Source organism: Tetrao urogallus (genome assembly GCF_951394365.1).
Source record: "Tetrao urogallus genome assembly, chromosome: 1".
Lineage (NCBI taxonomy): Eukaryota > Metazoa > Chordata > Aves > Galliformes > Phasianidae > Tetrao > Tetrao urogallus.
Window position 1 is genome coordinate 61,056,415 of NC_136813.1, and position 12,777 is coordinate 61,069,191.

Consider the following 12,777-nt stretch of genomic DNA (forward strand, 5'->3'; position numbering starts at 1 on the left):
AAAAGTTTCCAATAAATTCCTTTTGTTTCTGCAGGACAACTGAATTAAGCCTTGAGGGTTTTTGGCAGGTTGACATGTTTGTCTAAATATCAGCAATTTTCATTTTATAGGAATCTCCAATTTTATTGCAAATTTTTAGGCAAAAAATTGATCTGTAAACAGCAGAAAATAGCATGGAATGTTACTGAAGGAAAGGTGAGAGTCTGCCTTAGTTTATACTACAGACATAAGTTAGTTTCAACTGGACCTCGAACAAATCCCATTAGGATAAACAAATCAGCATTTGCTTTGCTGGAAAACTTCTGAAACTCCTTTGCCAACCTGCTCTTTCTACTGGTTTGTTTCTAGTCCAAGAGATTAAACAATATGTGTGGTGTTAATGCATGAAATCATTTAAAACCTCTAAAGGATTATGTAGATTTACATGTATGCTCTTTCTAATTCCACTCTTTTAACAGCCATATTTCCCGGCACAAAACTGAAGTATTTTTCCAAGATGCTGCTGCACTCAGGAATATCAGAATACAATTCAATAAATGCATCACTTGTGGAAAAGTATTATATCCACTTTGAAATACATGGAAGTCCAGAGACAATGCATAGTTTCTTCACACAATTGAAGTGCCCAGTGGAAGTACGCAGGCAGTAGCAAGCCATCCCTATCACCTGGACTGTTGTAAAACATTTTGTCACAGTAATAAGGAAAATGTTACTAAGCAGACTTTGCGGAACCCAATTTGCAGTAGTAATATGGAAAATCAGGTTTTTGGGTTTTTTTGTTTGTTTGTTTGTTTTTCCTTCCCACTTGAATAATGCATATGTTTTGAATCATGGCAGACTAAAATTTAAAATGATAGCAGGAAAGAAAAAAAGAAAGGTCATACTGAGGAAATACGAGCACACTGAAAGAAAATACAACACCTCTATAGAAATCTGTGGAAATTTTCATTCCAAATTTTTAACCAAAGTAGGTCTACTATGGGCATGGAAGGTCCTTGCAGAAATCCTTACCAGCGTACTATATGAGCTGCAGTTATCCATAACAAAAAAGAATTTCTTAATGTAAATAACTACATATATGAGGAATGACATTTTTTTTTTTTCCTAATTATACATTAGTGAAATTTAAAGAAAAAAATTGTTACTGTGAAAGTGACAAAATAAAATACTGTTGGCAAGGTGCATTTTCAGCAAGTCTGTGTGGCGTTATTGACACGATGCCATCCAGAGAGACCTAGACAGGCTCGAGCATTGTGTCCAGATGAACCTCTTCTGGTCCAATAAATCCATGTGCAAGGTCTTGCACATGAGTCATAGCAGTCCCTGCAGTCATTACAAGCCAGAGGATGAAAGGATGAAGCACAGCCCTGCTGAAAAGGATCTGATGCTACTGGTGGATGGCAAGATGGACATGAGCCGCCAATGTGCCCTTGCAGTCCAGAAAGCCAATAGTATCCTGGGCTGCATCAAAATATATGTGGGCAGCAGGTTGAGAGAGGTGATCCTGCCCCTTCTATACTCTGTGCTGATGAGACCTCACCTGGAGCGCTGTGTCCAGATGTGGAGTCCTCAGTACAGGAGAAACAAGGACCTGTTAGAGTGTGTCCAGAGGAGGGCCACAGAAATGATCCAGTGGATGGAACACCTCTCCTATTAGGACAGACTGAGAGAGCTGGGACCATTCAGCCTGGAGAAGAGAAGGTTCTGAGAAGACCTGGGAGCAGTTGTTCAATATTTAAAGGGGGACTATTAGAGAGGAGAGTTTAGAGTAAAGAGTTTTAGCAGGATCTGTTGTGATAGTACAAGAGGAAACTGTTTCAAAATAAAAGAGGGAAAATTTAGACTTCATATAAAGAAAATATTCTTGACAATGTCAGGTGAGGCACTGAAACATTTTGCCCAGAGAAGTGGTGGTTACACCATGCCTGGAGACATTCAAGTCCACACTGAATGAAGCTCTGAGCACCTGAACTATCTGTAGATGTCCCTGGTCATTGCAGGGGGCACGTGGGAACCTGGTGTGAGTCTTGTGTAATCCCAACACTCTAGAAGACCCCTTGTTTGTTCTGCAGTTATTTCTGAAACATAAAATATGTTCTGGGCCAGACTCAAGCAGGGTTTCCTGCTGTGCAGAAGAGAGCCTGAAGTCCTTGCAACTCTGGACTATAACCACAACTTTGTTCAAAGCATGTTAGCCAAAGTTTCCAGAGCTCATAGCTCTGAAGCTATGTTTCAGAGCATACTTGCAGTACACTGGACCCATGGGACTGTCCACACAACAAAGGTGCTGGAAGCCTGGGAGACCTTCCAGCTAGGAAAAATATATTTCTATAAAATTTCCAATAGTGATTGACCAAAATGTCAATATCCTTGAGGAGTTCTGAACGCTGAACTTTTTTTTTTGTTTGTTTGAAAACCACAAAGATTTGAGGTTTGCACATTAATTTTTTTTCACATTTCTAGAGCTTTACTGGGTTTGGTCTAAAAATAAATACACAAAACATGCTGAAGCCAAATTTATAAATCATGCAAAGCAGGGAAGCCCTGACTTTTTGGCCTGCTCTGATTAACGATTAACACGTTTCCACTGTTTTGTTTTTTTTTTTTTTTTTTTTTTTGTTTTTTTTTTTTTTTTTTTTCCCCCCCTGTGAGGAATGCAATTCATTATTTTGTTAAAATTAGTCTCCTAGCTCAGTGTTCATCTATATTTTCCTTTTCTTTATTGTGTTATGATTTCTACTACCCACCCCAAGTAAATAATTCCATTATGGACTCTACTAATAATGATAGAATCACTTTTGCTTTGTACCAGGCAGGGAGTACTGGGAATGCATTGGTTTTTATTAATGAACAATGCCAGAATTCCTTTGCAAACTCTGGAGAATTTGTTAGCATTATTAGAAACTCATTCATAGCCACGTATGAATCACTACATTTTTTCTATGCAAGAACATTTCACTCAGAGTAGAGTATTACACTTAATAACTGTGCCACTAGCAAACACCACCGTGCTCTGCATTGCCTTCTATCTACTTCTGCTTGTCTGGCTATTCAGTAACTGCTTTTCCCTATTTGTGCTGACTTCTAAAATACATAGAGGAATTCAGCCAAGTAAGTTTGCATTCACTGCAGATAACGCCCATTATCCAGAACGTTATTCATCTCTTTTCAGATATCAGGGGAAATCATTGAAAGACACCTTTGGGATATCCATTCCTCAAAGACTTTTGAAAAAAGGAGATATGGTCCTAATTCTGAAGTCCTAGAAAGTCCCAGTGAGAAGTGTCCTCATGAGCTCAAGCAGAGTATCCTTTCTTATCCAACAGCAACAAAATCAAAATAACAAGAACAGCTATGCAAACCGTTCCATATTCATCCATCTATTCATGAGATCAAGTTAGAAATACACTCTTACCTCTTATAGAAAACAGAGAAAATAGAAGAAAGAGATGACTGATCTCTCAGGCAGCCTGTATTATTGTTTTTAGCCTTTTATCCCCTTCACTTCTTTTGGAAAAGCCTTAAAGTAACAGTACTCTTAATTTAGATGTTTCTGTCATAAAGTTGCATCTAGGCAGGACAAATCTAGTCCTGTATGCTGCTCAATATGTAGGGTAAGTGGTATAAATAACGAAAGACCTGTTTTCCATCAAGAACTTGACATTTACAAAGTGAATGCATGACATATCTTGTCATGTATTATGAACTTCTTAAGTAAAGGCTCCAATGAGTGCACATTCAGGAATTATATTAGGAGCTTGGGTTTTACTTACCTAAATACATTAATTACCTGTAGCTGAACCCAAAGTCTTATTTGTTTTGTTTTAGCGTACTAGGAGTATGTTTGCTCAAAATAGCAAGTAATGTACTGTTCTGTAATTATTCTGGATTACTTACTTCCACAGCTACTTCTTTCACTATCTAAGGAAGATCTCAACTTCCCTGTTCCTCAGGGGAGCACTCTCTCCTAGTCCAGTGTTGCGGTGTTTGACACAATGAAACAGCTACTTATAAATGAATTGCAAAATTATTTCTTGATTCTACGGTTCACCTTTGTTCCTACTTCAGGAACAAAATTCAACTGGTTAGACCAATTCAGGGGTAAGCAAAATTTAAGTCATCCTTCATCAGCCTAGAGGCTCACAAGCATTGAAAACATTGTTTTTTTGGTTTTTTTTTTAATATCTGAGATAATCCCAAGTCAGCCTCTTAAAAGAATTAGCACGACCATACGCAAGATGCTCCTTCACATCATGGATACTTGCTTACCAAATTCTGCTTAAGTCCTTCAGATTTCTGTGCTTTCAGTAGAAGCTGTAGAATTACACCACAATGTAAACCATATTGATTGCAGGTGGCAATAGAAAAAGGAGGCTGTGGTAGAATTTCTTTAAGAAGGGGCTGGGATTTGCTCTTTGTCAGACACAGCTGATAACAGTCAGCTCTAACAGACCCATTACAGGGCACAGTGGGGCTTGCCAGCAATGCTGGTAGCTGGAATATGTATTCAAGAAAAAGTAAAAATGATGTACAGAGGGAGACGAAAATGAAAGTATGAATCAGAAATAGTAAAGAGAGCACCAGTGTCAGATGGAGAGGTGGAGGAGGTGCTTTATGGTGGAACAGGGGGATGTTTCCTGAAGGATTCTGGTCCATGGAGGACTCATACTAGGCAGAGGAAAAGTGCAGTGAGGAAGGAGTTGTGGAGACTGGATATTATGAGCCTTATTTCCCTTCTCCTACTCTAGAAGTTAGAAGTGGATAATAGAAGTTGAATATAAGGAGAATAAAGGTGTTGCTTTGATGTCTTTTGTTTGTTTTTCACTACCCAAATATATATGTACTGACAATAAATTTTCCTCAAGCTAAATCTGTTTTGCTCACAATGATAATTAGTAAGCAGTCTCCCTGTCTTTATCTCAGTCTAAAGACTTTTTATTCTCAGTTTTATTTCTCTCTGTCTTAGTGAGGTTTGGGGACTGAGTGAGTGGTTGGGTGGGAGTTTGGCTGTTTGCCACTGTCAATCCACCAAAAAAACCAAAACATTTTTCAAGTACAAGATCTGCTTTATTGTGGTCTGTAAAATCAGCTGAAATATGTTTTGTAGAGGGCAAGTTGTCAAATGTCTTTTGTTCTCTATATCGGGCTGGAGAAAAAGGCTTTTGTCCTGGAAAAAAAAAAAAAATAATGAAATAACAGCAGATAAATTTGCAAGTGATTTCAACTTCCTTCTTTTCTGTAATATGCTGCCAAATTGTCATCTTTGATTACTTCAGTTTCCATTCTAATAGCCTCTCTGACTCTAGCTTCGTCTGAATTTTCTCACACACAGTTCTTTTCCAGTTGTGGATGAAATCTTCCCGGTTGTTTAAGAAACTTATATTTGATATTTTCTTTACTAAATGATATTATCACTTCACACCCTTTACAACAGAGTTTTCTTCCCTCTTTGTTTATTCAAAAATGTTGATGTTTATTTTTCTGCCCTTTGGGAAGCTCTTAGGGGGTACAGTCTGTTGCATTGGGCTTTTAATATTTTGTGTCCCTCTTAATAAAAGCTTTTGCAAATTGTTCCAATAATCATAACACTTTGCATTGAAAGTACTTTCTGTAGCTATCCTCTCTAATTCTCATCCTGCTGGCAACCTTCAGACCAGGAAATTCAAATATGAATGGAAGAAATGAAAAAAATGTTTGTTGTTTATTTCAAGATTAAGTATATAGCAACATATTATAGTGTACTGATAAAAATAGAAACATATTTTGTGTGTATGTGTAACTTATTTATTTTCTTTCACCCAAGTTGATCTACTGCGTTTTTCTCTAATAGCTGCCTTTCGTCCTCTCTCCTAAACATTGTCATTATCATATAATATCATTTAAAAAGTTATTAATTTGCCTCAAAGAGAGAGGAAAAGTCAACATGAATTTGGAAAAAGAAATAATAAATGTTTGCAGTGTCATGACTCGCAGAGACAGAACAGAAATATCAGTACTATATACAGATTAGCAGACCCACACAGTAAAATGTAAATGGGTTTAAATAATCTGAACTCAGTGAGAAACAAGATCATTTTTAAAAGGCAAATCAAACAGAAAATTATCTTTCCAAGAGATATAAAGGATCTGATCTGTAAAGTAAAAGAATTACATGGTATAATAACTTCAGTTGAGGTATATCCCAAGATTACATAAATAAATAAATAAATAAATGTTGATATTTTACTGTTGAAAGAGCTGATCTAATACGTGGCAGAGTCTTTCTTGTCCATGTTCATCACTTATGATCCTCCCTGGAAAATAGTTCCATACTTCTTATTTAGAATGTGGAGCGTGGAGGCTGGCTGAAATCCTACAGCATGAATGAATTTGGGAATAAAACATTTCAAGTTAAACCAAGGACCCCCTGGGTTTTCTCATGTCTTTTTAGGGTGACTGTGTGTTTTTCTAAAATCAGTTTTATGTTATGACTTACTCCACCAAAGAATTAGCACTCTTGGTGTATTGGATAGCTTTTGGTCTGTTATTTTTCATGTTGTGTGTCAAAGTATTAGAACATGAACATTTTCAGGTAAACTTTTTTTGTCACCTGTGTACCTATGTTTTTTGGAACATAACTCAAACATCCCGGACTGCCCAGTCTTCACATCTCAAGTAGGTACGCTTTTTCACTTCTTTGATGAACAAGCTGAATGAGATGCAGAATCTGATGATTTATTAAATGGTTCCATTGTTGGAAATCTTACAGCAGCTGGCCAACAGCTGCAGCATGTCCCAACAGTCAGTACCTCAACCTTCAATCTGTCAGATGGATTCCACTTTATTTACAACAGTGCTTGTGGTTTTCAGTGGAGTGATCCCAGAAAGTCCAGGCAGTTAGTTTTACAGGTCTAATACATTAAGTAATCCAGCAAAATCTTTCTAATAATGCTATCTATTTTTCTATATGAATGGGACTTTCTTATTATTTGTGTGTGTGTGTGTGTATATGTGTGTCAGTGTGTTTTTCTTTAATTTTTGCTATTCTTTTTTCCTTGTTTTAAGTTTCTAGAGGGGATAAATGCAGTCATCCAAAATGTTTTTGGATTAGCCTCCATTTAGAATTTATGAGCTTCTTCAACATACTCTTCTGGGCATGGATCTTATATTTTATTTCTTTTTAATATGTGCTCAAAATAAACAGGATTCCAACAGAGGACCAGTTATACCCCATTCCAAATTACACCAAATTTACTGGACTTTTGATTTCAGAAATGAAAGAAGGTTACTTGCTGTTTAGTCAGATTAGTGTTTAACTGGGTTTTGGTAAAGTAATTCTGAGAATCTGAGGAGTAAAACAACGCTGACATGAATTCATGTGAAGCCCTTAATCTGGGTATAGATACAATCAGTGCTTCCAGGAATAAAACTTCTTTTATGAGATGGATTTTTAGTTTGTCATGTAGATGCTGAATAATACAGACTCAAGCACATTCTCCTGTGGTAGGTCATTTTATAGTCTCCTCTGTTGGCTCTGCTTCTTGTAGAGTTCAACATAACAATCATTGCTGATTAAGAAGATTTTTGTTCTTTTTTGGAGAGAAATTGTATCAGTCATATTATGCCTTGATTTTCCTTCATGTACTGTATTTTGTATAAAAACATCTGGCGGTATATGGTGTCAGACACAGCTGATTGGCCTTTGAACACCACATCTGTGCACATATCATTTTCAAAAACAAATTCAGCAAGTTGAATGATGTTCAGTACTTAGCCAGGACATACTTTCTCAAGTGTAACTCAGCTTGCTTGGAGAGAAGATGATGTTCAGCCGCTGGTGACAGACAGTTTATAAATTACATCAGTGCTTTATCTTTAAAATGATATATTAAAGACATCGACTTGATGGGGTTTGGCTCTGGAGCATTATTCCCTCCTCTTAGAAGTGCTGCAGCACACTCTTGTAACAATTTCTTAGGGGCTGACTGTGGAGCTGAGCATAAGTTACACAACTGGATGAGCAAGGCATTTATCACCATCCCAAATGTCGTCTTTGAAATAAGTCTGTACTTCAGGCAGATTCACTTTCAAGATGCCTATGATAGGACAGTCACTGGATCCAAAACTTTTCAGCTTGTCAACCGAGAAGTTTATCCTCTTCAAAATTTACAGCCTATACAGGAGCAGGTGCAGTTCAGGTGTCTCAAATACACATCCATTTCATGCTCAGGAAAACATTTCTCACACTTTCTTATTCACATTTAGAAAAAAAGTCTGCTAAAAAGGAACTGAGACTACTTGAATCATGAATTTGATCTAAGTTTCCAAATGGTAATCCACAAAATCTTACCAGACCTTCTAGAAACTGCTGAAACTGAATATGTTTTGCATTATTCTATTTTAAGGCCAGAAGTGATCACCAGAGCCTAGACTGACATTCTGCGTAAGACAGGCCAAAAAATTTCAGAGTTGTCCAAACCACAAATCCCATCTTAAATCCATTAAACCTTTATATCTTTGACATGTAACAGAAAGATCACAAAGATATTTCCAGGTTGTCAATTTGTGGTTTTAAATCCAGGCCTTAGTTACTTAAGTAGTAATATAAGTTATTAGTGTTAAGATGAGGAGCTTTTTTGGAAGACTTTGTTGTGATGTGCCAAGATTGTTATTGTTTGCCGTGGAGAAAGGGAATGGAACCAACTATTTCCTCTAAGAACTCCACTTCAATAAAATAATCCTGAGGTTGAGCTTTGAGGAATTGTTGTCACTCAGTTCTAACACACTTTTTCTTTACAAGTATACTTTTCTTTGTAAAGTATCACCATTAGGCATCTGATTCTGAAAGAGGAATAGGTGAAAATGACTTTTGGCTTCAATCACAGTGGCCTGCTACTTTCCTGCATGAGAATGGGGAAATGCAAAGAATGAGATATGCATATCACTTTACTTGAAAGTATATTTTCAAACCTTTATTTTCCCCTAAATAGGATTTTAAAAAAATCATAGAAGTCCACAGATTCTAAAAAAGATAATGCCAGGTGTTTTGAGGGGAAGCTATGGGAACAGATGGTCTTACTGGAGGAAGTAAAACAAAAATTTCTATATGCTATCTTTGAAACTCGGTGGAGAAGAACAGCTGACTCTGGAAGTTGGTGCCAGTATCTACCCTCTGATTTGAGCAAAGAACTTGACAGAAATGCAGAGTGAAAGCAATAAGGCTGTATTACTTATTTCCAAAAATCAGATTGATTGCAGGCACCACATTAATAATGCAGCCTTTACATGAAAGCTACACTATGACTTCATGTGCACCACCATACACAGCTTTGTTCCCAAGAATTGTATAACTCTATAAGCTTCCATATAGTGAACACATGCAATCTCCACTACTGGCACCAATTATGCTTGGCATTGTATCCAAACACCCACTTTGCACCAGGTCTGTCAGTATCAAAGCCATGAGGCTGGAACTTTTCCTATGCTCTGAAATAAATTTATTCAAATAACTCGTCAAAGTTGTAATTATGTGTAACTGTTATATCTGCATGCTTCTGCATGGGACTGGGTATCACTAGACAGTAAAAAGGTGTAATAATGGTAGTTCAACCACAGCAAAGCATATTATGCTGTAGTGTAGTGTAGATTCTGGTATACAGATGACACTCTATACCTCAGGAACTTTGGGTAACAGAATGCTGCCTTCTTGCAGTGTTGGTCTTCAGTTGAAAACAGTGACATATGTCTCCTTCTCAAACCTATGTGCTTTCAGCAATTTATACACATAAAATAAGTATGTATGCCATTTATATGTTTTAAACAAATATTCATGTACATTATATTCATATTTGAAAAGAGAAGCCTTCAGCTTATAGAGGCAAACAGGTCTAGATCATACGTGAAGAAGATAACCCTTGGGTTTTAAGGGAAGGTTGAACGAGGAACAATGGTCTGAGGAGAACTGTTGTTGATTCACATAACTAACCAATACAATATTAACTTGTAGTCCACATGGTGAACTTTGTACTTCGCACAGATTTATGTAAGCCGTTGTGATGAAAACCATGGGGGTATTACTTGGGAGACAGTTTTGTTCTTCACAGGGAAGATCTCAGGGTTTATTTCTGCCTTTTGCCCTGACCAGTGTGGAACAGTTACATAACAGAACAGCCCCATCATTTACAACAGGGCTGAAAATATATCCTGTGTGAGGACAAGCACACATATTGGCTACTGGTTTTCACCCTGGAGCTTGTATCCCTAAATGATAACAAGCATGGAGTAAACATGAATATACATAAAGATATTTCCTCTTCTGTCTGAAAATATCTTCTTGAAATGCTCTTAGCAGATTCAACATTTAACCAGAATAGTTACACAAGTTATTTTGTAAATTGTTCTGAAGAAGAATGAAAGCTGTCTAAGTAAGAATTGGAAAGCACATTGAGATATGTATTTCTGAATATAATTTTAAGGCATTCAGGCCTGCTGTGCATCTCTTTCATTGGTTCCTACACAGAAGTAGTCAATTATGTGAAATATTTGAACAAGAGACATTCTCTTTGAAAATTGTAACATCGTTTACTTACAGCACCATTCTTTCATATTATCTTACTTTACTAGAAAATGGCAATAAAACCATTCCTATTACAGTTATGTATCTGTGGTTAGTAAAGAGGTTTGCATTAGGAAAATGGACAAATGGATACAAGCTCTTTCAAATGCAAACCTTTGTCAGATGCGTGTTATGGTTTGATTTACATGAAACTAGAGCCAAAATACCACCTTAACCATCATGTCTTGTGTTACTCACCTCTCTTTCTTTGGTCAAAGTTTTCCACCACCACTCCTTTCTTAGAACTTATTGCTTCCATAAAGTTTTCCAAGTTGATTTCCTTAAATCTTGCCTCCCCCTGCTGGTTGTGCAAAAAAAAAAAAAAAAAAAAGAATTTGTATATAAATAGAACACCTGCTGTCCCAAGTATAACTGATGTGAGAGAATCACCTTTAATAAGAAAGGATAGTCCCAGTCCTGAACCTAAAGCTCTATGGACAAATTTCAACATATGCATTGGAGGTTCTTGAACCTTCTCACATCTGCGTTGCTGCTTATTCTGACAAACCCAGATCAACACTTGTCTCAGAAATAATGTAGACAGAATACAATATTTTCCCTTCCCTTCCCTTCCCTTCCCTTCCCTTCCCTTCCCTTCCCTTCCCTTCCCTTCCCTTCCCTTCCCTTCCCTTCCCTTCCCTTCCCTTCCCTTCCCTTCCCTTCCCTTCCCTTCCCTTCCCTTCCCTTCCCTTCCCTTCCCTTCCCTTCCCTTCCCTTCCCTTCCCTTCCCTTCCCTTCCCTTCCCTTCCCTTCCCTTCCCTTCCCTTCCCTTCCCTTCCCTTCCCTTCCCTTCCCTTCCCTTCCCTTCCCTTCTTTCATTTTGCGAAACAGGCAGTATAACAAAGTCTCTGTAAATTGCAAATTCCATTTCTTTTTCAGTAGTTCTGTAAAGTAAGAAAAAAGGCATATGGACAAAGCATTATTTTTGGTTCCACATCCAACGCATATTTATTGAATGACTGTGTAGTGACACAATATATATACTGTAAGCTAGCGCATTTGCTAGGCTGCTAAAAAGTTACTAAACAGCCAGTAGATTATTTCTATAAAGTCTTAATTAGCTTTAATTGTCATAAGTCTATTTGTACCTTTTTTGCACCCACTTATTCAATCTTTCTTCATGTTTACAGAAGCACTATAAGAACATCTAGAGTGCGATGCTGGAAATGTTTTACTAATTCAAACATATATGAACCACAGGATATATAATTTTCAGAACTATGTCTACATGGACTGCAATTTACATTAAATTGCTGTTTTGGTTAAATGGCACCTCAGCTAGCAAGCAACTCTTTGAATAGTTGTTTCTTTAATTATTATTTAATTTTGTGGTTATGACTGGTTTTCAGTTAAAGAGGGTACTACTGACAAATTCAATTAAATGAAAATAGAGGACTTAATGGTCCATGCTAATGATTCATTTCATACATAATATTTTATCATTTTCTGTGCAAATTTATAATGAGCGCTTAGCTTGTATTAATAAATGCTTACATTTAGTCTACATAAGCTATAGTGATTAAAATACTTTGCTAATGATATCTGTTGATAAATTATTTTAAAAACAATTAGATTTTTAAAGTAGTTTTATCAGTATAACTTTCTATGAAAATGCGTAATTTGACATTAAGCAGGAAATACAGGTAAAGAAATGCAATAACATATTCACCAGAAATGTTTTTTTTTAGTATTTAAACAGCTCATGATATGCATCTGCTATATTCAGGAAAGTAAACTTTGAAGAATTATGGCAATCAGTTCAGCATGCTATCTGTTTTTATAATATTGTATGAAGAAGAGTGAGTTTGACAAATCACCTTCGCAGGTATCTGAGTTAACAAAAAGCTACTTTCTATTTCATAGAAGAGGAAAAAAATTTTGGTTTCTAGTAGCTATTACAGAGTTGGCTTCAGCATCTTTGCAGATGAATATATATTTCTTTCCAAAGTAAATAAAGACATAATTTATAACATTTAAGGGTATTATACACTGCTTTAAGGTACCAAGCAGCTTTGGGACAATTTTGTTTTCATTGCTTTTTATTTCACTAAGAAATTAGCGCACAATCATTTGCTTTAAGTACAGAACACTATTAGTATCAGCGTTAAGATAGACGTGTTGCAGTTTCTTCTGCAAACTGCTTTGTCAGCTCAACTGGAGTTTAAAATATGTTGTTCTAGTGT